Source organism: Lepidothrix coronata, unplaced genomic scaffold, assembly GCF_001604755.1.
Source record: "Lepidothrix coronata isolate B3197 unplaced genomic scaffold, Lepidothrix_coronata-1.0 Scaffold25, whole genome shotgun sequence".
Lineage (NCBI taxonomy): Eukaryota > Metazoa > Chordata > Aves > Passeriformes > Pipridae > Lepidothrix > Lepidothrix coronata.
The window spans coordinates 6,652,628-6,677,912 of NW_016690205.1; the positions used below are offsets into that span (position 1 = coordinate 6,652,628).

Sequence of the window (25,285 nt, forward strand, 5' to 3'; positions counted from 1 at the left end):
AACTGCACAATTTCAGACATTTGACAGAATTTCTTCGAGCCTGGTAGTACAGTACATTTTCTAGATTTCCAGATAAGCTGTTTAATTATTTTTGCCAGTCCCCAGGTTTAAAATTGCCATTTTCTTCAAAGGGAGTTGTCTAAGAGACCCGATTATATTGTTTTATAACTGCGTTTTTGATACCTTTGATATATAATCGATACCTGTGAAACTCTGCACTGTCACACTGCCCTAGCACCAGTGCTTTGCAGGCCGGGGATTTTGACTCTCAGAAGATGCTCCAACATGTTGTCCCATCAGTGAAACGTTTCCTCCCCCTCCCCAGGACCTGTGCACAATTCCCGTCACACTTCCTGAAGTGTTGGTAAAAGCACTGTGAGGAAATGACTCATCAGAAGCTGCTGCCTCAACACACCAAAGCCCAGGAGTGAAACCTCCTCCCCAACGAGCAGAAATTGAACGTTTCCTTCTGCTAAACGGGGGAGAACCAGCCACAACTGTCAGGTGCCAAGGCTGGGAGGTGCAAACCAAGAGGAAACCAAGGGGAAAGCCTTGTCTCTGTCCAAAGGACCTATAAAACATTTATGCCCCTGAAGAGACCAGAAACTGCACCTCTGATGAGGCTGGAGTCTGTTCCAACCAAACCTGCCTCCAGCAAGACCAGATCCTGGGGATTTGGAGGGATCTGCAGGTACAGGTGGAGAATAATTCAAGAAGAAAACCTGAAAAAAATCTTCTTTACAACCCTGTTATCCAGAAATGTGTTTCTCACTTGAAACACAGCTTTTCCAATTTCATTTGGAAGTCTTGTCTTTATTTCTTTTATTTCTTTATTATTAATTTCTCTGGGACTGAACACTTTTATTGTCCATGTGAACATCCATCACATCACTGAAACCTGCTGAGGTCTCACCCATGATTGGGAGTGGGACCTAGAAAAGTTCTTACAGCTTCACACAGGTTTGCCTGAGCTCCCAGAGCGACCTTTTACCATTCACTTCTCATTTTACAAAAAGGACTGGTTTTGTTTTTATTTTAGGGTGGGGATTTTTGGTATATTGTCAGGAAAAAATACACCAAAACTGCCAGTCTGGTCCAGACCTATTAAAAACTGCCAGATCAGTAGCAGAGCACGTGTGTATCAGTCCCAGCACCGAGTGCATCCCGGGCACATCAGGGGTTCAAAGCCTCTCTGAACTGAGCTGATTCTCAGCCACCTGGGATCCCTTTGAGATGCAACCGGAGCTGCAAAACCATCTGCAGCACCAACTGCTTGAAATGGAAACTCGAGTGAGCTGAAGTGACAGCAAATCTGCAATAAATCTGTAATACAGAGCTTTTACAATGCACCATCAAGTGCTGGGTCATCTGAGGATCCATCTAACTGAAGGTCCCCAGGTGCCCCCTGGCTGGAGGGGTGACCTGGTTTGGGATCAGACCCCAGATTTCATTTTTAATGTCAGTATTTTAACTAAGGAGCAGTTTTGGCAGTTAGACTAGAAACATCCTCCACCCCATACAGTAAAGGGGCCTCATGGTGAGTAAGGCCCCACTCTGCAGGGCATGAATTAAAGACAGGAAAGTCTGGTTGAACCCAAAACCCACCTTTTTACTGGCGGGATGGTTGGACACAGGGACAGGTTATGGGGCTCCGTCCTTGGAGATGCTCAACCACCTGGACAGGTCCCTGAGTGACCTGCTGGGAGCAGGTGGGACAGAGACCCCCAGCCCCTGCCAACCCCAACTCTCAGGGCTCTGGGGCTCTGAAGGAGGTGACAGTGGGTTTTACCTGGCTCAGAGTCCCATTCCAAGACAAATTCATGCAGCACCACCCGTTCAGTGTTCTGGAAGAGAAGAAACAAACTCACCGAGTGCTGAAGACGGAGGAAACACCCACATTTTAATTAACAAAAAAAATAGGGCAGCCACACTCCCACTGACATTCCTTTTTCAGATCCTTTATCGACCAGCCTTACTCAGCTATTTTTATCCTCAGGATGTAAAGGCAACACTGGAGGTGCAAAGTGGATGGGCAAGGATGGATAATTTATACAAATAACAGGGAAAAAAGAGTGAGTGCTCACACCAAGGAGAAAAATCTGCTCTGTTCCTCTCACAATTACCTTTTTCCTTTCTCCCCCCTGTGACAGAAGTCTCTGCATCTTCTGGAATAAATAGGAGGGGGGAAAAGAGAAGGATGGAGCTGTCACTGCAGCAGCACCATGGAGCTGGGAGCGCAGGGGGAGAGGCTCTGCACAGGGAGAGATAAAGTCAGGATGAAGAACAGCCTGGCAGCGAGAGGAGACATTTGCTTTGTGTAGCCTGCAAAAAAGATCAGGCAAGGAAGGAGAAACTGAAAGTCTTGTGACGTTTTTTTTGTTAAGTTGATGGAAGAGGTGACAAAAATATTTGTGTGATGTTAAAACCAGGAAGGCTAGGAAGCTGGCCCTGAGTGACAGCAGATTTTGAGATGTCTGGGAAGGGTGAAATATGGGAACATTACTGCTGCACAACGGTGCTACAGCACATTCTCCTTCCCACCTGTGGTGTTTCTGGCATGTGCTGGAGAGCTGTTTGTCCATCTCCTCTGCAGTTTGGGACCTGAGAAGCCCTGGGCTAATGGCAAGTTGAATTGTGCTGGCAACACAAGCAAATGTTTCAGCTCCTCAAACACCTCAGCAGCACTATAAGATGCCCTGGTTGCTGTAACATCCCACCTGTATCACTTGGTGATGGTCTCACATCCTTGTGTAAGCAGAGTTAGGGTTAGGGAGGGAAGGCTCCACATCCTGGGGATCTGCAGGAGGTTTAGTCCAAGTCCCTGGTGGATCCCAGAGCCCACAGTCACACTCAGAGTTCAGGATCAAACATTCATTTTTACGCATCGGTCAGGCCCGGCAGAGGTACCTCACCCTGAGACACTTCCTGCCCATATTTCAGCAGTGTCCAAAGAAAGGGGAGGGATGGTGACCAAGGAAAGGGGAGGGATGGTGACCATCAAAGTGGCACCTTGGCTGCTGCACTGACATGGTCCTGCCTGTCACCCACTTCCCAGTGGGATACAGGACACAGCAGAGCAGAGTGATCTTAGGGAAGTAGCCTTCAGCTGCTGGCTGAGAGATTTCCAGTGTTCAGGGGAGGTTTAGGTTGGAGATTAGGGGAAAATTCCTTCCTGGTAAGGGCTGCCAGCACTGGCACAGCTGCCCAGGGCAGGGGTGGAGGCTCCATAGCTGGAGGGATTTAAAAGCAGTGTGGATGTAGCGCTTGGGAATAGGGGTTAGTGGTGGCCTTTGCAGTGCTGGGGAATGGTTGAACTGAGGACTTTTCCATCCTATAACATTCCATGATTCTAACAGTGAGCAGTAGATGGGTGAGTTTTCCCTGAAGGCACCTGAACAGTATTAATGATGACGAACATAATTCTGATCATGAACTTCCACCACCTTTGCAGCAACATAAATCCCCTTATTTCAGCCAAGGAATCTACTTCTGACTCCCCTCACTATTCCTGGGGGTGATCCACCCCCAGCCTGTGCCCATCACCCGTGATGTCCCACAAATCCTCTGACCAACCAGGTGGCACTTGGAGACAAGCTCTCCCAGGGCTGAGCTGCACCCACAAGTGCCACCCACCCTGCCCTGCACCCCCACTCATCTGCCTCAGATCATGACTCTTTCAAACTCTATTTATCTGTTTTCTCTGAGTTCCAACTGCACCACAATTTAAATTAATTAAGGACTCAGTGATATTTCTTGCAGATATTGCACTATCATCACTCTTTATTTCTAATAAATTCTGCCTCGTATCAGCTGCACCGGAAAACTCTTCAAGTGGATCACAGAAAAACTCCCCAAGCCCTGAGAAACTACAATTCCTAATGTTATGCTTTACCTATGATTCACTTTCAGAGCCTCACACCTGATACTAAAATACCAAACATAAAAGACTTGTCGCTGAAATTGATTTTTTTAAATTACAAATTACACAAAACATGGTTTTTAATTGGATGTGCAAGAGAACATTTGCAGCAACAACTGAAATTAATAGCGTTTAAAAATAACTTCCCTAAACGGAGCAGTTCCTTTGAAGCATATTGTCTGAATGTAATGACATGAATTTTGCATTTATATATTTATTTCTTTATTTGTATCCCATCCCTGGAAGTGTTCAAGGCCAGGTTGGAGCAACCTGGGCTAGTGGAAGGTGTCCCTGCCCATGGCAAGGGGTGAGACTAAATGACATTTAAGGTCCCTCCCAACCCAAACCATTCCAGGATTCCATGAAAGGTGCCCAAGCTGCTGGTTTCTTCCATCCTGGCCACAGGCTGAGCTCAGGCAGATGCCCCAGGGCACATCCCCAGGGAAGCTGTTCCATGCAGGACCATGACAGGAATAAAAGTCAGCAGATATGAAAGTCCCCTGGAGAAGTGGAAATTCCTATTTTTTGCTATGCAAAAAGCACTGAATTCCTGTTTTTTGGTGGGAGGATGGTGCCAGTGGGGACCGTGTGTGACCCCTGTCATGGTCTGACCTGGCACTAGGCACACACTGCAGGGATGAGGGTTGGGGAGGAACAAACCATCCTTCCACAGTTAAAGCAATTAACAATCGTTAATTAACCATTGGAACTCTCAGTCATGAGGCTCTGTAAGGTTCAGTGCAATCAATGTTTATCTGATTACACTAAACAGGGTCAGGAGGCTCAGGGCACCCGAGTGTTTAAGGAATTGCCTTGGAAAGAGAAACAGTAAATGTTAGTAAATGGAGGAAAGAGAGAGAGAAAGGGAGAGGGAGAGGAAGAGGGAGAGGAAGAGGGAGAGGGAGAGGGAGATGTCTCCAAACCACGCTGCCATAACAGATTGATTGGGATGGACTGGCCCATCCTCGCAACGCTTTGTCCACTGATTTGGCCATTATCCAAAATAAACACATTTGGGTCATTGATTTCCTGCCCAACGCTACTCTTTCTCCCCTGGCAGGATGTGGGCACAGCTCCCCAATCAGAACAGATTATAAGAATGCACATTTTTATTCAAAATACTGCGTTTGTATATTCCATGGCAGCACAGTCCAGTAGTTTTACACTACTGGACAAGTTACACTTCCTTCTCCTTTTGGAGGAGTAGAGGCCTCTACACAACGCTTGGCATCACAAAAATGAAGATTGTCTCAGAATCCAAAGGGATTTTAAGTCTTTCAATCATTATCACTCCCCTTTAAAAACCAAACAAACAAAAACAACCCCCATTTAAGACTCAAACATTCCTGGACACAGTTTATACATCACATACGGACACACTAGTGAGTGCTTGGTACCTCTGAGAACAGTACAGAGCATGGGCAGCAGAGATAATCTGTTCTTCTAAATCAAACCAAACCCAAGCAGCCTGAAAAGGACCTGCTCTGCCACACTCTGAAGTCAAAAGAAAACTCTCCCTGCCTTCAGCGAAGCTGGATCAAGCTCAAAGTCTGCATCTTTCTGTTTTCCTGAGTCGTGTAAACTCCATCTGTTCCCAGTCCCCTGGGGAAATGCAGCTCTGTTTGCAGCACTGCTCAGTCTGTACCAGCTCCAGTGGCACAGAACAGGATTTCGTGGTGCAGTGCTCGGCTGCCTCTCGGAGGCCGCGGGACCTGAGCCATGGCTGGCACCAAACACTTTTTAATTAAAATAAAACGTTATTACATCACAGCCACCTCTTCTCTCCTGACTCTGAAGAACCAGAGCCTGGTCACAGGACACAGCACAACACAGAGCTCTTGGAATTTTTATTTCATGTCTGCGCTACCTCCCCACTTTATTCAGGAGAGGTAGGGATGTGGATTGCCCATCCCTGGAAGTGTCCAAGACCAGGCTGGACAGAACTTGGAGCAACCTGGTGTAGTGGAAGGTGTCCCTGCCCATGGAAAGGGGTGGCACTGGATAGGTTTAAGGTCCCTTCCAACCCAAACCATTCTGGGATAATATGAAATGTGTCCAACCTGCTCATCTCTTCCCTCCCTGGCTATAGGCTGAGCTCAGGAAGATGTTCTGGGGCACATCCCCATGGAAGCTGTTCCATGTGGAACCTTTGGTGTCCAACTGGTGCCCATTTCCATACCTGTGCCTGTGTTAACCCACACTGGAGGGGGGGGCTGGGCTCCCTGCTCTCGATGCTCACCAGAATTACTGCCCAGGGTCACCACAGCACCTTCTCACTCACCCCCAGATCTCACATCCATGCCCACAGAAAGCAAGGCTGGGCTTCCTCCCATACCTCTGGAGGAGGGCAGTGAGCACAGCCCCGAGCAGACAGGCAAGGCAAGGCTCCAAAGGCTGGAGAACAGCCAAAAAGAGAGAATATTGGCGGAACTGCACCTGGTGTGTGAGAGCTCCAGACAAAACCCAAAAAAACCCTCGCGAGTGACTCTTTGCATTGGTTGTTGCTGGCAAAGATTGATGACAACGATAACTATGATGAATTGATCCTGTAATTATGGATCTGTGAAGTTCTATGAGGGGACAACAAATGTGTCACTACTTAGACACAGCTGAACAAGCACCACCGTGTTCCTTCACTCTGCAGCTCCAAGTCATTAACACAGCTCCACCTTTCCATGACGTTCTGCTCCTGCACCTGAAGATCAGCTAGAATTCCGTACCAAAATTAGGTTTAAAGATCCAAATGCCATTGAAAAGTACCTAAATCCTCTTTCTTGTTTGGTACAAGCCATTCTCCAGGAAAAAAAACACTTTTGCTTTGCAAACTATTACCTATGGCTGTGCAGCCCTCCATCTGTCAGGGCTGTAAAGCTGCACAAAAACACAAATGTGATTTGCTTTTGAAACATGAACACAATTGAGTAAGAAAGTGCAATGTTTGCTGAGAAGGGAGCTGAAAGCACAGTTTACATACAGATAAATTCTGGAGGTGATCAGACAATACCAATGCAGGTGTTTTAACAGCCCTGCAACTGGGACATGAGCACTGATAGACTGGTGGTGATCCAATATTTCTTCAAAGTCCAGTGAACTTCTGAAGATGCCAGGCCTGTCCATAGCCCCCCAGCACGTCCTGCAGGAGGCAGGTAAAGCCTGTTACCCCTGGCTTTAGCAGATGAAAAACACACCCTAAAACCAAGGACAAACAAATGCTCCCTGACATTCTTTGCAAAGCGAAGTGGCTTTGGGTCAAGTGTTTTGAACCTATTTTTCAACCAGATGACTAATTTGCTTTGCTCTACAGCTCAGTTTCTCTCTGGGTCATGTGCTGCTGACCCAGAGGAGTTAAACTCTGGGGCTCTTTAAGTGGATTTCTTTAGAAAAATCCAGAAATTTAGTAAAAACCACAATATATATATACTTCACAACTTATGGTAATCTCTTTACTACTCCACCATTCTGTTATCACTTGAACTTCCACCACCTTGCAAGGAACAACTTGGAAACCAACGTTTTATGATGTTTTCCCTTCATGATACTCAGTCCTCCCATATTCAAAATCTGATCCACTCTCTTCTCCCAGTTTGAGACTCCCAGATGGAGGATGAGCATCGGTTTGGGAAGAGCTGGAATTATGCCCTGCTGTCTTATCAAAGAATCTCAGAATCCCAGACTGGTTTGGGTTGGAAGGGACCTTAAAAATCATCTCGTTCCAACCCCTGCCATGGACAGGGACACCTTCCACTACCCCAGGTTGCTCCATGCCCCATCCAGTCTGGCCTTGGACACTTCCAGGGTTGGGGCAGCCACAGCTTCTCTGGGCAACCTGTGCCAGGGCCTCACCACCCTCACAGGGAAGGATTTCTTCCCAGTATCCCATCTAACCCTGCCCTCTGGAAGTGGGAAGTCATTCCCCCTTCCCAATGCATATTACATCTTATGCACTAATAATTCATAATTTCAGACAACAAAGTGGATCAGAGAGCAGAGGGGATCAGAAATTCTGAGCTCTCTTTCCCTTTCAGTTTGCCTTAAGCTTCTACATTTGTCAACACACACAAGGCTTAATTCCAGCTCTGGTAAATTGGTTTACTAAGCTTTTCTGTACCTTCACAGCCACAACTCTCACTGATCTATAGCAGGGACAAACAAATACCTGCAAGCAAGGCTGTCCCCAGATCCCTGTGTCCATGTGCACAGCGGCAGAGCGAGCTGGGAAATAAAAGTGTGTTCCCAGAGAGGCAGGATGAGCAGGGGGCAGGGATATGACACTGAGAGGCTCCAAGAAATGGTGCAAATTTAAGGTTTTCCCCCAGCAGGAAGTCAGAGAGGCTGAGCTCCAGCAGGGACTCCTGAAGTTAAGACAGAAATGTGGGGTTTTCTGTTTATCAAAAGGACCGACGTAGTTCTGCAAGATAAAGCAGCTCCTGGAAAGTGCTATTGTTTGTCTTTCTTAACCATTTATCAGCAGAGAACAGTTTAATGTTCTGGTAGAAGGCACAAGTGAGTATCTCTTCAGTGATGAAGGAAAATAAGCTTAGTGCTAAGGCAAATAGAAAATATTGATCTATCTTCAGGTACTGCAGCTGAAAATCTTTTGTGAAATTTATCTTCCCTACCCCTCCTGAGCAGTGCTCTTTGTCTCCTACCAACTAATTCTCTCTAGTGAAAGTTTAACCTTGAACACAGAGAAGGAAAAAAAAAAACCCAAACCAAAAACAAAAACCAAATCAAACTAGCACTATGAAGTTCAGGTCCTGCAAAGATACAGCTGGGCTAAGTTTCTCCATCCCCTCAACCATCTTGGGAAAATTCCTTAGGAAAACCACGTTCTGACTTTCACTTCTTGGCAAGATCTCTGAGGCAGTAAAGGAATAAGGAGAAAAAATGACCTATTAGGTAAAAGCAGCAGCTTCATAAATCTGAATCTCTGGGCTCCTGTTAGGCCGTGTCCCCCCCGGAGCTGTGTCCCTGTCCTTTATCTCCACTGCCAGCAATATTAGCCCATCAATTCTTACATAAACTCCCAGAGGCTTTTGCAGCAGCCAGAGAGCAGAACATTCCTCAGTCAGGGCTTAGCCCCACTTCTTGTCCCCTGTTTGCAGGCTCAGAGGGCAGTGACAGCACCGAGCCCTGCCCGAAGGCAGCCTGTGGGGTTTGGGGACATGGTTAATGGTGGGTTGGCAGTGATGGGGAATGGTTGGACTTGGTGGTCCCAGAGGGCTTCTCCAACCTGAACCATTCTGTAATTTTGATTCTGTTGAGTCAGATTTCCCTTACGAGTGTAAAAATATAACCTGTAAATCACGGAATCACAGAATGGCTCAGGTGGAAAAGCTTCTTGAGACCATCCAGTTCAACTGCTCCCCCAGCACTGCCAAGGCCACATTGACCCCTGTCCCCAAAAGCCACATCCACACAGCTTTTAAATCCCTCCAGGGATGGGGACCCCACCCCTGGCCTGGGCAGCTGTGCCAGGGCTGAACAGGCCTTTCCATGAAGGCATTTTCCCTAATCTCCAGCCTCCCCCAGTACAGCTTGAGGCTGTTTCCTCTTATCCTGTCCCTTGTCACCCAGAAGAAGTGTGGGAAGCATGCCTTGTCACAGTAGGACAATGCCACAAGCCTCCACCTCATCTAGAATTAAGCCAAGACTAAAATGGAAGGAAAATGAAAGAATTTGAAGGGTCTGGCAGCAGGAGCAGGTCTCCAGCCAGCACTGACATCTGGCACTGGGGAGGGTGGAGGTGGTGGAGATCTGCAGAGCCACGTGTGACACACACAGGACGTCACCAAAACAGACCCAAAGGGGCACAAACAGCCCAAGCAAACTCAACTCTTATTTAAGCAAATGTTCAGATAGAGCCCGCAGCAGACAATCAACTCCAATTTAAACCAACGCTTGACAAGCTTCCTGTTTATTCCAGCACTCATTATTTGGGATGGGGTTTTCAGGCCAGCCTGTTTGTATCTCCTCTCTGCTTTTATTAAGAGCAGGCCTGTGCCATAATATTATTTTTCGTACTCTCATGCCACTGACAGCGCATCCATCATTCCTCATAATTGCATCTAACAAATATTGATTTTGTCTCCAAAAGAGTAAACAGAAATATTAAAGTGCTTTTGCAGAAGGCAAAAACACTCATGGAAAGCACATTTAAACAGGGCGAGGAGGATGAAGCTGGATGGAGCATATGGCTGCAAAAAAGCAGCACCAATTTACACTGGCTTAAAAATGCAGCAAAACAGTGTTGAATTGGGCAGCTGAGCTCTGTGCCAAGGAAATGCCATCGATACAAGTGGAACCTTTAATCCATTCAGTCTCAAACGTAAGTGGCTCCAAACATTTTCCCAATCCTCCCCGAACAGGAGGAAATAACTGAGTTTTGCCTTCAGAACACTCTTTAGGCTGATTAAATGCATTGTTGGCTGCGTCTGTTGTGAAGCCACAGTGATGCCCAGCCTGGGCAAGCCACCGCAGCGCCAGGGATCCGGATACCCAGGGGAGATCCAGGAAAGCACAGTTTGGACAGGGCTCTGAGCAACCTGGTCTGGTGGAAGGTGTCCCTTCGTGGAATTCTATTAGGATGTTTGGCTCTACTGATCCTTCACTTTAATCTTTCTGTTGGAAAAACTCTGGGAAGGCACAAATCAGCCAAAGGGCATCTGCTTGTGTATGAGAGCCTGAGCAGCTGGAGGAGAGGGCAATGCTAAAGCAAACACCCCATCAGGCTGTGAGTGAGAGTTTCTGGTGCACTGGACTGGTGTGGGATGGTCCCATCCCCGGGGCAGCACCGGAGGAGCAGCTGCAGGAACAAGCACCTCAGCCCTTATCACACCATTTACATCCAGCTGGGGCACTAGGCAGATGCCTTCCATGTGGGAAAGGGAGCCCAAAACTTCTGGTAAGGACCTTGGGGTCAGGACACAAAAGTAGGATTTTCCATAAAAAGAGCTGCTGCCCCAGCAGGGAAGAGCAGCTCCGGAGTGCTCCTCAGAGCTGTCCCCCAGCTCATGGCCAGCACATACCTCAGTGCTTTTCCATGAGTTTTAACAACCCTGCTCAGGGGATCTGCCCTTCCCAGCTCCTCAGGAATATTCAGGTGGCATGCTCTGTCAGAACTGGGCAGGGAGGCATCATGCTCACTCCTTCCCAGGGCTGTCCTACCAGCACCACAGCCACCGTTCATCCCATCAAGGACAAGAACTGATATTCCTGACCTCGCTAAAGGTCAATGTAATTTTTTAAAAAGATGATTCCCAGAAATACTGAGGCCACCTTGATATATCTTCATTAGGGACTAATATAAGATGGAAATTACCACCTCTCACAGTCTCAGGAGCTGAATCCAAAGCAGCAGCTCGTGTTTGTCCCAGCTTTACACAACCCCTCCACTCCTGGGAGAAAGCTCAGGTTATGCCTACACGCCTGTTCCTCTCTCTCCTGAAACTACCACAGAGCAAAAGATTGTCCTAATGAGCCAATGGTTTATTTCTTTAAGGATTTTTCAACCGTTCTTCTGCTTAAATTCTCCAGGAGCAGATACTTCCAGCAACAACCCTTTGGGCAACACATTCAGATATTTATTCAGCAGGGGATGCTCCATTTGGAGACAACTTTAAGAGGGGAAAAAAACCCAAATCTCTCAAATCAAGCCAGCAGCATGATAGCATGAAATAAACACCAATTCCTAAAGAAAAAAAATCTTTCTGGAGAAACTTGATCGACTCTCTGACAGCATTACAGAGCTGGAAGATGAAAAGAAAAATTATACACTGGAGTTGCAGCAAAATATTGGGTTTCGTGTCTCGCTGCATCTTGATTGCTAACAAGGTTTGAAGTGTTGTGTATGGAAAATATCACCACACTGGCAATGAGGAGAAAGTGAAAAAGCAAGGAATGATGGATAAGAATCAATTCCCAGCTTGAGGGTTCCCAACCACCTGTGATGCCAACAGCAGGGAACAGCCCTCACCAAGGCCACCCTGACCCCTTCCTCCAGAGACCACAAGAGATTCATGGTCTGACCATGATATCAAACCCAAGTTGGGATCTGACCAAAAAATCAAACCCCAGTCACAATCTGACCACAAAATCAAATCCCAATTGCACAGACATTAAAGAGGCAGTGACAGCACAGCAGGAGAACACTAAAACTTAATACACTCAGTTAATATCAACTAAATTTAAATGTTAGAATGAGATTCTCAACGTGAAGCAAATGAACATTAGTAGAAGATTAAAGAAGAAATTCACCAAAAGTCGCTCATGAGACAAAAAGTTCCTCCTCAGCAACCAGACCATTGAAAGGCACCACCATGATCTGACCATGATGCAACCCAGCACCTCTGGGAGGGAAGAGCAGTGGGAGGGAGCCAAACAGGGAGACAGGAATATCACATTTCTGAGCACATCCTCTTCCTAGTAGGGCCAGGAGCAGACACTTGTCTGCAAACACCCACAGCCAGTCGAGAATGGCTGTGGAGAGCAGGGGAATATGGAGGGGTCTGTGCTGAGGACACACCCACAGCCATGGGGGCCTGGAAGGGCTGGGAGAGCAAACACTTCATCTCTATTTTCCAGTACCTATTCCTCCAAAGTGTCTGGATGAAGGGGGAGATAAGAAAAATGGGACATTAAGTACCTACCTACAAAAAATGGGACATTTACCTACCTAGGTAAAACACATACATGTATTTCTTCATTGAAACATCCCCCTTTTAGCCCAATCTGACTTCTCCGTTTCAGTACAGGATGCTGAGCCTGACAGCCAATTAGGCTGAGTCCATCCCCATTGCCTCCACTGCTCTGATTACTTTGATCACTTGCAAACAGTTTATTTGGAAATGAAGCATAAAAATTCATTTATAAATTTTCCTGCATTAATTAATCTACTGTAACAATAGATGTTATGGTTAATCAGGCTCAAAATCAATCAAGGCCAGGTTGGATAGAACTCGGAGCAACATGGTCTAGTGGAAGGTGTCCCTGCCCATGGCAGGGGGTGGAACTGGATGATCTTTAAGGTCTCTTCCAAGCCAAACCATTCTCAGATTCTAGGATTTTATGACCTAGAGGTAACTCATGAACCCTTAGCTATGACAATGAACAGCTGCAGGCTGTGTTGGGTTGTCATGTCCCAAACACTCTGAGCACTCCTGGCTCAGCTCAGAGGCAGCTCTACCCTCTCTGCAAGCTCTGCTGCTGTTATTCTTCAAGTACAGATCCTTCCAGAAAACTCCTAAATTAGAACTGATGTTTCTCCCCAGTTAGCTCCTACACCTCTCTGGGACTTGTGAACTCACCATCAGTACTGCAGAACGCGTTGTGACCTGAAGTGACCCAGAAGGGCTCAGGTGGTAAAGCCAGGGTTAAAACTGCATGTGCAGAAGGCAAAAGGCTGATTTTCACGTGTTTCTATGCTGAAACAAATAAGGAGTGACTTTATGCATTTTTCTGTTTAGAGCAGAGGATACAAAATCCTCCCGAGTTCATTTCCTCGTCCAACACTTCTGCTTTATCACACCCAACCTCTCTCTGATTTGATTTCTCTCCTCTGATTTGTCTTTTGCATTTCCTCTCCTGTTCCATTCCTAATTCTTTCTTAATTCCTCCTATAAATAATGACTGAAGAACCAGTAGGAAATGTCCACAGCGGCAGAAAGTCAGGTTCTTATCTGCTCTTACAGTGGCGGATGAGAACAGTTTCCAGCTATAATATGTTATATTGAAAGGAAAAAAGCTGCTTTAAAAATCTATATTAAAGCTTTTATCCAATTAATATTTCATTACAGCTGCCTGGGAAGACTCGTCACTCCTCGGTCGTTTCATTCTAAACAGCTAAAACCCGTTCATGGAGGTCAAATCTTTACTTTTTAATAAGAAATGTTTTGTAAGTTACTAATTAAAAAAATAATTTAAGGAAATGGTTTTTTTCTTGATTGGTTTCTTATTATTATTGCTTTTTGCAGAGCAGGGAACAAACATTAAACCCACCCCGGCTCCCTGGCAGCAGCTCTGACCGGGGCCATGCATTTAATGTGCCCCAGAGCATCAGGCAGTTAACAGATTGAGAAGAGTCTTTGTTCTTTTATTAAAAACCTGACAAATCCATGTTTGCTAACGAACCCGAGAGGTCGGGGAATGTGGGATGGAGGATGTGGATCTCCATCGGTGCAGGAGCACTGCCCTCTGTTGCCCGCGGGGTTGGTACCAGCCTCGGAGCCAGCGGTGCCCGTCGGGGGCATCATGGAAACAGCCACTTTACTGCCTCCCTACATTCGATTTATCAGAACTGTTTCTCCCCAAATGTATTAATCTGCATTTCCCGTTTACAGCGTTTCCCGATGCCTGGAGACGCTGAGCTGGACTTTTCATTATCAGGACTGCAGCTAGCACAGGGAAACTTCCCACTGCCGCTGTTTCCCAAGGAAGGCTAGGTGGGAATGGGGTAGGGAACCCCCCAGCCATACAAGGGGCTGTTGAACCACCCCACAGCTGGCACAGAGGGGGAATCACCTCCCATCCCCTCGGGTTTGGCCAGGGGGCAGCTCTGCAAATGAGCCCAGTATTCCTGATGGCTCAATTCAGGTTTGTCTCAGCAAGAAGCAAAATCCCTCTCAAGCAAACACCCCCCAGCTCAGCTCATCAAGCCCCCCAGCCCACGCAGGGAAATCATTCCCAGGAGGAATCCTGAGGTCCCAGGAGACAAGAAGGAGTCGTTTGGGGGTCAGCCTCTTCTTCCAGGCAAGCAGAGATAGGACAAGAGGAAATGGCCTCAAGCTGCACCAGGGGAGGTTCAGGTTGGATATTGGGAACATTTTTTTAACTGAAAGAGTGGTCAGGCATTGGAAGGGGCTGCCCAGGCAAGTGGTGGAGTCCCCACCCCTGGAGGTGTCCAAGGAATGACTGGACATGGCACTCAGTGTTCTGGGCTGGGTGACAAGGTGGGGATCAGGCATAGGTTGGACTCGATGGGCTGGGAGGTCTTTTCCAACCTTAATGATTCTATGATCCTGTGATTGAAAGAGGGAGATGGTAAACTGGGAGAGGGAATACAATCATAGAACATCCCAAGTTGGATGGGACCCATAAGAATCATTAAATCCAACTCCCTCTCCTTGCAGGGCTTATCTAAACCTAAACCACACAACTAAGAGCATCGCACAGATGCTCTGAGCCCTGAATACGGGCATGCAGCTGCTTACAGATCTTTCTACAGCTGGATCTATGACTTGCATTTGTCTCCTGAATGGATTTTCCCAGGAACAGCTCTCCACGTGCTGTGTCAGGAAGCCCTACAAGACCTCGGGGCTGGCAAGACAAATACACTGGGACAAGCCGTTCAGAGCACATTGATTCATGCGGTCGATGCTCAGTGTTGAAGGGTCAATCACAGCACAGGGCTGTCCCTGGGAAGAATCAGCCCAATGCTAAACTCATCACTCAGCTCAGTGTCTCCAGGAGCAACAAGTCCTCTGTATCTCTGCAGATCAGACACTTCCCATTCAATAGTTAATTAGGGGACCGAGTACCCAATTTACTCCAACCAGCTTGGAAGAAAAATGCTAAACTGATGCAGTTTAAGCAAGATTAATACAGAGGTGCCTGCAGCTCCCTACACAGGGTTACAGAGCCAAGGGGTTCCCCAGTAACAGGATCCAAGACAAGTCAGTGATTGCCCTCTGCTACTGATCCTTTCCTTGGGCAACTCACTCGACCATCCCCCCTGCCTGTTCAGGGCTGTACTCCCCAACCCATCTCACCTGCAGGAAGGGGGATTGGGGAATGAATCATCAAATCCCGGTAATAGTTTGGGTTGGAAGGGACTTTAAAAATCATTCAGCTCCAACCCCTACTCCAACACCTTCCAGTAGACCAGGTTGCTCCAAGCCCCATCCAGCCTGGCCTGGGACACTTCCAGGGATGGGGCAGCCACAGCTTCTTTGGGCAACCTGTGCCAGGGCCTCACCACCCTCACAGTACCTTATTTTTAAATTAGATTTGTTTGTTCTCTTGCCAAGAAAAAAATCCCAAACCAACCCACCCTATGTCCCTGGCCGTAGGGAAGGAGATGAGCTTTAAGGTCCCTTCCAACACAAACAAGTCTGGGAGGGGAGGGGGCTGCAGGGAGGCCAAGCCCAGGCAGCAACACCAGGAGTCAGACTAATCTGATGCCATTCCCTGCTCCACAAAGGGTCCAAATCCACCTGGACCTTGGTGGGGACTTGGCTCCCCTCCACAGTATCAGCCAGAAGCATTTTATCCATCTTCAGAGCCATGAAATAAAAACAAAGAGGATTTGAGGCAGAGATGTCACAGAGAGATAATGTCATCAATGTCATGACTCCCAGTACTTTTATTATGGTTTTAATTCCACACCTACTTTGAGAAGGGCTCCACTGTGAACTGCAGCTTCTCATAATGGCATTCACGGGTGTATCACAGGTTTTCTTCACTTCAATGTCTCCTTAAGAGAAAATGTCTTTACAGCTCAAAAATGCTGCAAATCAGAGTTCAAAGACAAACTCCAGCAGGCACTGGGGCGATCCAGGCTCCATCATCTGGAAGCTGGAGCCTGAAGCTGCAGCTGGGACTGGTTTGTGCCCACAGAACACACGGCACTGTGGGGACAAGCCCTCGCTCAGCACACACAGAAACAGGGACACAGGAGAAGGGTTAGGGAGGAAAAAAGGAATATGAATGGATATCCTAGGGAATTTCTGTTTTAAACCAGCCATGCTGTCTGTCTTCTCTGCCATCCTGTGGTCATTAAACCATCCCTGGATTTTCTGAATCAGCAGGTAGCAATTAATCCTCCACTCTTACAGGGTATCAAAATGAATCCTTAACCTTTACCTTGTGACGGAGCATTTCCATACAAAACACTCCTCTTCTATCAGTATTCTACCCACGGACTCAGAATGTGGGAATGCTTGGAAATGGGTTCAGAGACAGTTCCCTGTGTTTTACACATTTTTCACTTTAAAGAAAGATGAAAAACCATGACCCAGAGAATCCAGTCCATTAGGATAATCTCCATAATTTTATAGTCATTTAAAAAAAAAAAATCCTACTTGTTCCTATTTTCATTCATGTGTTGAAGCTGTTTCTGAGAGACCCCAAAAGTTTAAGTAGTTTCTGAATAGAAACGCAGTTGTAAGTCTGGTGTAATAAGGAACAATGGTGCCACCAAGTGGGGATGTGTTGCAGGCGAAAAAGTGAGATTTCTTTAATTTTCAGTTGAGATGGAAAGTCACAGAAATAGCCACTTCAGTGATGGCCATTACATTGCCTTTATCCCCAGATCTGGAGGTTCTATATCTGTTATTCATCATTTTAAGCACCACAGGGTTGAAAAAATCGTAAAAATTTTAAAGTGTTTGAAAAGTCTTTCCAATTCCAAACGTTTTCTCTTTCCATACACAGAGCAGCTGTGGCTGCCCCATCCCTAGAAATGTCCAAGGCCAGGTTGGACGGGGCTTGGAGCAACCTGGTCTAGAAGAGGGTGTCCCTGCCCATGGTGGGAGTGGGACTGGATGGGCTTTAATGTCTCGTTGCAGCAGTAGCCCAGGACAGCAGGGAGCACTGCTGCACACGGGAAACCACCGAGATATTCCCAGTAGGAGCACTCACAGCCAGAAGGAGATAAGCAGGACAGTAAAGACCAAAAATCATTCCTATTTTTAAAAAAAAATAAAAATTAAAAAAAAAAAAGCTGAAACGTGATAGTTGAGCACCAAACAATTGTGCTGTGTAATAAAACAAATATTTGCAACACATTAATAGTGGCACTTTAGGAAAACCCTGTATATTTGAATATTTGAAAGCCTAAGGGCTAAACTTCTCACAAAAACTTCAGTGTTTACAGTTACCTCAATGTTTAATTCCGGAGAAGACAGGAAGCAGGTTGCATGCAGGAAACATTGCTCTAACCAGTGTCCCAGCAGTGCTAAGGGAACTCCAGAGCTCACAGACAAAAGGTCAAAGTCAGTGACATACAAATTAAAGATAAACTACAGCACTGCAAAGGAAAAAAAAAAAAAAAACCAAAAGGTTTTGTAAGCACTGACTGAGTATCAAATTTGCTGGGTGGGTATTTATGTGAGTTTGTAATTGCTGAGTAGCTCAAAATAAATCAAAATACAAACTTTATAACTTTAATCAATATTTAAAACTACCTGATCAGAGCTGTAGGTGACACCCTGTGTGAGCTTCCCAAACCCTAGGGTGAGCCAGACCTGACATCAGTGTAAACGCACAACCTGGGAGTCACAAAATCACCAAGTCATTTAGGAAAAGCCCTCTGAGATCATCAAGCCCAAGAGTTCCCCAGTGCTGCCAAGGCCACCACTAACCCATATCCCCAAGTGCCTCATCCACACAGCTTTTCAATCCCTCCAGGGATGGGGACTCCACCACTGCCCTGGGCAGCTGCCAGGGCTGGACCTCCCCTGGCACAACTTGAGGCTGTTTCCTCTCATCCTGTCCCTTGTTCCCTGGCAGCAGAGCCTGCACCCCCCCCCAGCTCCACTCCTCCTGTCAGGGAGTTGCAGAGCCAGAAGGTCCCCCCTGAGCCTCCTTTTCTCCAGGCTGAGCCTCCCCAGCTCCCTCAGCCAATCCTGGTGCTCCAGACCCTTCCTCAGCTCCATTCCCTTCCCTGGCCATGCTCCAGCCCCTCAATGTCTCTCTTGTCCGAGGGGCCCAGAACTGCCCCCAGCACTGGAGGTGCCCCAGCAGTGCCAGCACAGGGACAGTCCCTGCCCTGGGCCTGTGACACACCATGGCTGGCACTGGGGCCATTGGCCTCTTGCCCACCTGGGCACACCTGGGCTCATGTCCAGCTGCTGTCACCAGCACCCCCAGGGCCTTTCCCACTGGGAATTTTCCAGCCCCTCTGCCCCGGCCTGGAGTGTTCATTGGGTTGTTGTGACCCAAGGGCAGGACCCAGCTCTTGGCTTTGCTGTCCCTCACCCCGTTGGCCTTGGCCCATGGACCCAGAAGAGCAATGACACTTCATCCTTACTGACAACGTTCTTGCCACTGTGCGGTGAAAGATAAGGTTTAAGAATGTGCTGCCCATAATTTATTCATCCTAAGCAGTACTGAATTGATTGGAAGTACCCAAACAATGCCCCAAATGAGGAGGGATCTGTTGGCATTACATCCTAATTGCCAGCAGCCAGCTCCATTTTCTGTGTGATTGCACACACACGCTGGGATGCACATCTATCCATGTTCCTGTCAGGGTACACGGCAGTTTGGATATTGTTACCATGGCCTAAATGCTCCACACAAGGACAGGCATAAATCTCCATAACCAGTCCCTGAGAGCCAGGGCAAGGGCAAAGCACTGCAGCAGCATGGGAAAGGTGCAGGGACAAGGTCAGCCCCTGAGCTGACAGCAGGAGCTCAGGTCATCCCAGCCCTCACCAGCCACCATCAGCACATCTACAGTCACACAACAACCCCTCCCCATTGACAGCCTGGCCCTCCAGAACTCACCCCCAGCATTTCAGGTATTCGCCCAGTTCTGCACATCCTGGTGTGCCCAGATCTCCTCCACTGTCCCACCCATACTTGTCATCCCTGGGCACTCTCAAGATGAAGAACTGGCAGGTATTTTTTTCTACCATCTCCACATCTCAGCACACTCCTCCTGGCACTTACCAAAGAGCCACAGGCTCTCCTGGAGAGGAACATAGGCAGGAGCTACACCACCTCCCCAGGAGCTGCTAAGCCATTTGCAGGCAGGCGCCTTCACAAAGAGACATCAAACTCACCCAGTTCCTCTGAAACAAGAAGCTTTCAGCAGCCCAGGTAGGAGATTGCAGCTTTTACAACCCCACCAGTCCATCTCTCCAGCAGAAACAGTAATTCCCTCCTGATTTCTCAGGCAGAAGCAGCACTCCCAGGTTTCTAGAGAAACCCCTCTCATTGCTGTGACTGTTTCTGCAAGGTACCCCTAAAAGCACCTTCCTCCCCAGGTCAGCACCTGTTCTCACATGCATTACATGGCTTCTAACTTCAAAGTTTCCCTTCTCTGACTTTCAAGAAGCTCAATTTCCTATAAAAAAATTTCTGCCATAAAGAGACTTTGGTGCAGTGGCTTATTAGTAATCTCAACTCTCCCCACTGCCTCCCACATCTTCAGAATCCCTGGAGAGAACAACTCTCCTTTGATTAGAGGGAAAACAACTTCTCTTCCAGTTTATATCAGAGTGCCTGAAACCCAGTGCTGAATTTGGGATGGAGACCCAGTACTTGCGCACTCCAGCCCCAAGCACAGGCACAGGGGAGCAGAGAGTCCTGGGCTCCCAAGCCTGGGAGAGGCAGTGAAAAACAGCCAGTGAAAAACAGCCAGTGAAATCAGCTCAGTTCAAGGCCCTGGAAAACACCTTCCCATTGAGTGCTGGAAAGCCGTGCCCTGAGCCATGTTGCTGAGTGATGTTTGTCAATCGAGTTTAATTTGGAATTGCTCTTTGTTTTCTCTCCATCTCTACAAACTGTCAGTTAGGGATTCTCTGTTCCCCTGTGCCCGTGGTGGTTGGGGCTGGAGCCCTCCAGAGGGATTTGGGGTTTTCTTGGGATGCTTCAAGAATTTATATTTATAACATGCCTCAGATAACAAAAGGAGATTTGTAAAATGAGGAGTGTGATGCCTGGTTTGGGTGTGCTGAGTGCAGAGAAGCTGTGAAGTGTTTGCACAACCTTTAACAGTGTTGTACAGCCTGAGGCAGCCCCAGCAGCAGGACTTGACACATGCACAGCTCATACCATCCCACTGATGGTGCATCACAACACCAAACCAACACTCCCCACCCCCTTCACCCTCGCAGCCCCTCCACACCAGAACCTTGGATGTTTGCTTGCCCTGCTCACCACCAAGGGGAAGGCTCCAGTAGCTCAGACTCCAGGAGAGTTCTGACAAAAATATTGGCCTGGGGATAAAGAGGAAAGGTTAAAACTTGGAAACACTGTGCAAAAATCAGTAAAGTTTAAAATTATTAACCATGTGTGTGCTGCAACACCGCAATAAGTTGAAGGTACAGCTAAGATGTACATCCCCTCTGGAGTGTAACCCCATGTGGATGCCAGCAAAGCAAACCAGCTAAGAGAGATGAACTGGAACTCAGTGACTCCAATCACAGCCAAGCTCTCTGACTGTATCTGCCCAGGTAACCAGCCAGGGCTTGTAATACAACTAAACAACAACATCAATAGGATTTTTTTATGGGTATGCCTTAGCTGGTAGCTTTTATGACATTCAAATGTAAGTGAATCAACGGAAAAGGCTTCACATTGCAATTATGACTTAAAGGAGTTTAACAGTAGAGACAACTTGCACTAATAAAACTTGTGTTCTTTAAGGGTATATTCCATTTCCATCAGCAATCCTCAGGCGGGAAGTGGCTGCAAACACTTCAGAAGCTTGTGCAAGGAATACAGGGCAGTGGAAATAACTGAACCAAATTCTCAGCACATGTGTGTGCTGTTTTCTGCAGTGCTGTTTGCCCTGGCTCCCGTCCCAGTGCCAGCCTGTGTTTAACAGCTCGTGCTGTTCCCTGAGGACATAGCTCCTGTCAGCACTGCAGGACAGAGCTAATGGATCCTCCTTCAGCTGAGCAGCTCAGGCAGGAACATTTCACCACTAATAGAAGTGGCCACCACATAACAACACTACAGTGACAGTTCTCCAACCTCGCTGAGATTACCTGGGATATTCCATGTTCTGGCAGATGAACATTTTAGGGCTCCTGCTGTGCAGCTCAGGACCTGTGATGAGCTGTGGGTCTCTCGAGCCAGGATAGCCCCTGTTCCTGCTCATGCTCCTGCCTTTGGCTGTGCCTGAGCACAACACACAGCATGACTCCCAGGAACGCTCCCAGGGTTGTTCCACAGCAGTTGGAGCCCAGGACACGTCTAAGGCTTGTGAGTCTATTTTCTCCCATGTTTTACAGCTCAAATTGTAACTATAATCAACAACATTCCTGTTCTCTTTTTGATAGAAACTTGTTTCACATTCTGGAAGACCTGCAACATGTGTGTGAAGCTCGTAGCAAAGTTCTGGATGACTGCACATGTATTTTGGATAATAGGGACTTACGAGGGCTCCAGGAGGATACACAGCTGTGCCCCAACCTCCCTGGCATCACTGGGGAGCATTGATGGCTTCAGCTGCTGTGGCACCAGCTCATGCCCAGGGACAGCAGCTCTCTGTGGGACACAAGGCTGGAGCACAAAGCACCCTCAGTGCCACAGCTCTCGGTGTCACAGAGCTGTCCCACACAGCCTGTCCCACACAGCCTCCCTGTCCCACACAGCCTGTCTGTCCCAACATACTTCCCTGTCCGGAGGGAACAGCCCTGTCTCCACTGACCATCCTGGAGTGCCCCAGTGGGGTGATAAAAATGTCTGAAATACACGTGGCAGCTGCCCCTGGTTTGGAATTCACTCACTTCACACACCGTTATTGCTACAAGGGGCACAGAGCACACAGGTTGGGGATAGAAGAGTTCTACAATCCTTAAGATTTCACTCTGTGGAGCCTGTAGTAACATATTCTGCTACCAACATCCACCAACAGCTCAAGGATTCTTTTTGAGCCTTCCAACCCAATTTAGCTTCACCATATGTTAGTGCTACTTGCTTCAACACTGAATTTTCTCCATTATTTCACTACAGCTAAAACAGTTTTTTTTTATTTCAAATATACTTCTAATGCTTACTGAAAAAAAAAAAAAAAAAAAAACCCAAACAACATTTTAAGCGGATGATGGGTCTGGAAGCCAACCAAATTTACCAGCACCCTGTTGGACAAAGGGTAGGCAGCACACTCACCTTGCTGTGAAAAAGTTTCAACATTTGATTTATGGAATCATCAATCCCAGAATGGTTTGGGTTGGAAGGGACCTTAAAGCTCAGCTCAGTCCACACCCTTTCATGGGTAGGGACACCTTTCACTATCCCAGGTTTCTCCAAGCCCCGTCCAACCGGGTCTTGGACATTTCCAGGGATGGGGTAGCTACAGCTTCTCTAGGCAACTTGTGCCAGGGCCTCACCACCCTCACAGGGAAGGATTTTTTCCCAATATTCCATCTAACCCTGCCCTCCTTCAGCTTAAGGCCATTCCCTCTTGTCCTATCCAGTTTTGCTGAAGACTTTTACGAAGCCAAAGCAGAGCACCCCAAGGGTGTATTATGGCACTGCTGCTGGGATGTGCATTTCCTGCAGCAGCCAACAAGGAGTGTGAAAGGGCTTGTTAATCCCATTTAGTTTTAAGCCCAGATTTTGGCCCATATGGCCCTTTGGTCCTTTGACCCTCCTGAAATTACATTCTGCAATCAGCATGGTAATAAAATAGTCTTCACTCAAGCCTCTGCTATCTCAAATTAGAAAAGCTGCATCAAGAAAAAGCGCCATTCCCTGTGTTTCTGTGGATCCCACACACAGGTCTGAGGGCTTCTCCTTGCAGTTGATCCAAACTGAGGGGAGACTCCTCGGTGTCTGCAGCTTCCTCTGAGGGGCAGCAAAGGGGCAGCTCCAATCTCTGCTCCCTGTGACCAGTTACAGGACCCAGGGAATGGCTGGAGCAGTGCCAAGAGAGGGTTAGAGGGGATTTCAGGAAAAGGTTCTTCCCCCAGAGGGTTCTGGGGCACTGAACAGGCTCCCCAGGGGAGTGGTCACGGCCCCAAGGCTGCCAGAGCTCAAGGAGTGTTTGGACAACGCTCTCAGGGACAGGGTGGGATTGTTGGACTGTCCTGTGCAGGGCCAGGATTGGACTGATGGTTCTTGTGGGTCCCTTCCAGCTCAGGATATTCCATGATTCTATGAAATAAATAGATGTTTTCCTAACTGGAGTGTTCACATTAGAATTCAAACATTTCCTTTACAAAGAGCAGTGTTTCTTTCTCTTTTCATCCCACCTTAAGCATTGACATTGGTTTCATGCAGGAGGACACAGTTTGGGAACAAGTCCTGGATGTCCACCCTGTTCCCCATGGGTGAGGACTGAGGCAGAGTCCAGGGAGTGCAGTCCCTGCAGGCACACCTTGCCCAGGCAGTGACTCACAGCTCTGCTGGGACAGGTTTATAACTTTTCTTCTCCAAAGGAAAAACGCACAGGTTGCAATTAAAATCTGGGTGAGGCTGGACAAACCCAGAAATGTTTGGAATTATTCCGAACTTTTAATTGAAGTTGGAGAGCGGAGCAGCTGCAGTGGGGTGGGAATGAGACTTTGACATTTAGGGAAGTGTCAGCGAGCAGAAATCTTGCTGTCACAGATATGAGTCACCCTCTGCTGTGCCTGACAGCCGTTCTCTCCAACTTGAGATCAAGATAATTTCATTTTAATCCGAGAGAAGCAGAAGGATGAGCAATTCCATTCATTTATAATACAAGTTCCCTTCAAAGGTAACTGGAAAATGAATCCTTTGGCAAGATATTCATAGTTCGTTGCTGCAGGGGTGTTAGAACAGCACGAAGGGCCCTCTCTGGATGGACAGCATGGCACAGAGAAGTCACATCCACTGTCCCCAAAACAAAGTCTGCTTAGGGAAGACACACTCTGTGTTGGGGGAAGCTGGGAGAAACTGGGAGAAACCAAAATCAGATAGCACAGCATGTGAGAAGGCAGAGATTTATGTTATTACAGTAACAAGATAGAAAACATTTGGCTCCCCTTTTAATGTGAAGGATTACAATGGCACACTTGGTTCCTTCCAACAGCAATTCCCATTGGGAAAGAAGTAGGTGGAACCTCTGTGATGCCATGAACTAGCCCTGCAGCAAACTGGCACGGACTGGGCTCAGCAGGACAGAGCAGCAAACCACTTGTGAAAAAGGCAATAATAACCTTTAACTGAGATGAATCTGATTGGAAACAAGACAGAATTCCCAGCTTTCAGGCAAATAAACCACAAGCCCCCACAGTGTTCAGCAACATGGAAAACTGTGCATGGGAAGGGCATGGAGGGGAGGTGTTTTAAGGATGGTGTTTTAAGCCATCAGGCTTTTCCAACCCAAATGATTCTGTGATTCTATCTCAGTGCTAAAAATTAAGGGTGGCTCTGACTGAAGTGATTACCACCTCATTACATTCCAGCAGAGCACATCCAGAACCAGACTTCATGTTCTTTATGCCTTAAAATTATTTGTATGAGCCAAATCGATCAGAAGAAAGAGCAAAAACAGCTGCAAAACCCACAAAGAATTGGCATAAGAAGACTTTGCTGAATGTTCCTGAGTCGTAACCCACCTCCAAGGAGAATCCAAAGCAACTGTTACCCATCACCACCAACCACAGTATTTCTGTAGAGTCATACTGTGGGCAGGAGCCAGGAAAGAGGATTCAGAGAAAGGACATC

At 47.4% G+C, this 25,285-nt stretch overlaps 1 long non-coding RNA gene across 1 annotated transcript; it reads right to left on the bottom strand.

Annotated features, from left to right (window-relative positions):
- Positions 1 to 221: 221 nt before the first annotated feature.
- On the bottom strand, positions 222 to 20,832 carry LOC108494563. The gene is made up of 3 exons (XR_001873897.1): positions 20,801 to 20,832; positions 1,790 to 1,844; positions 222 to 328 (listed from the first exon to the last, which is right to left on the bottom strand). It is a non-coding gene; the product is annotated as an uncharacterized LOC108494563 (long non-coding RNA).
- Between the last annotated feature and the right edge of the window lie 4,453 nt (positions 20,833 to 25,285).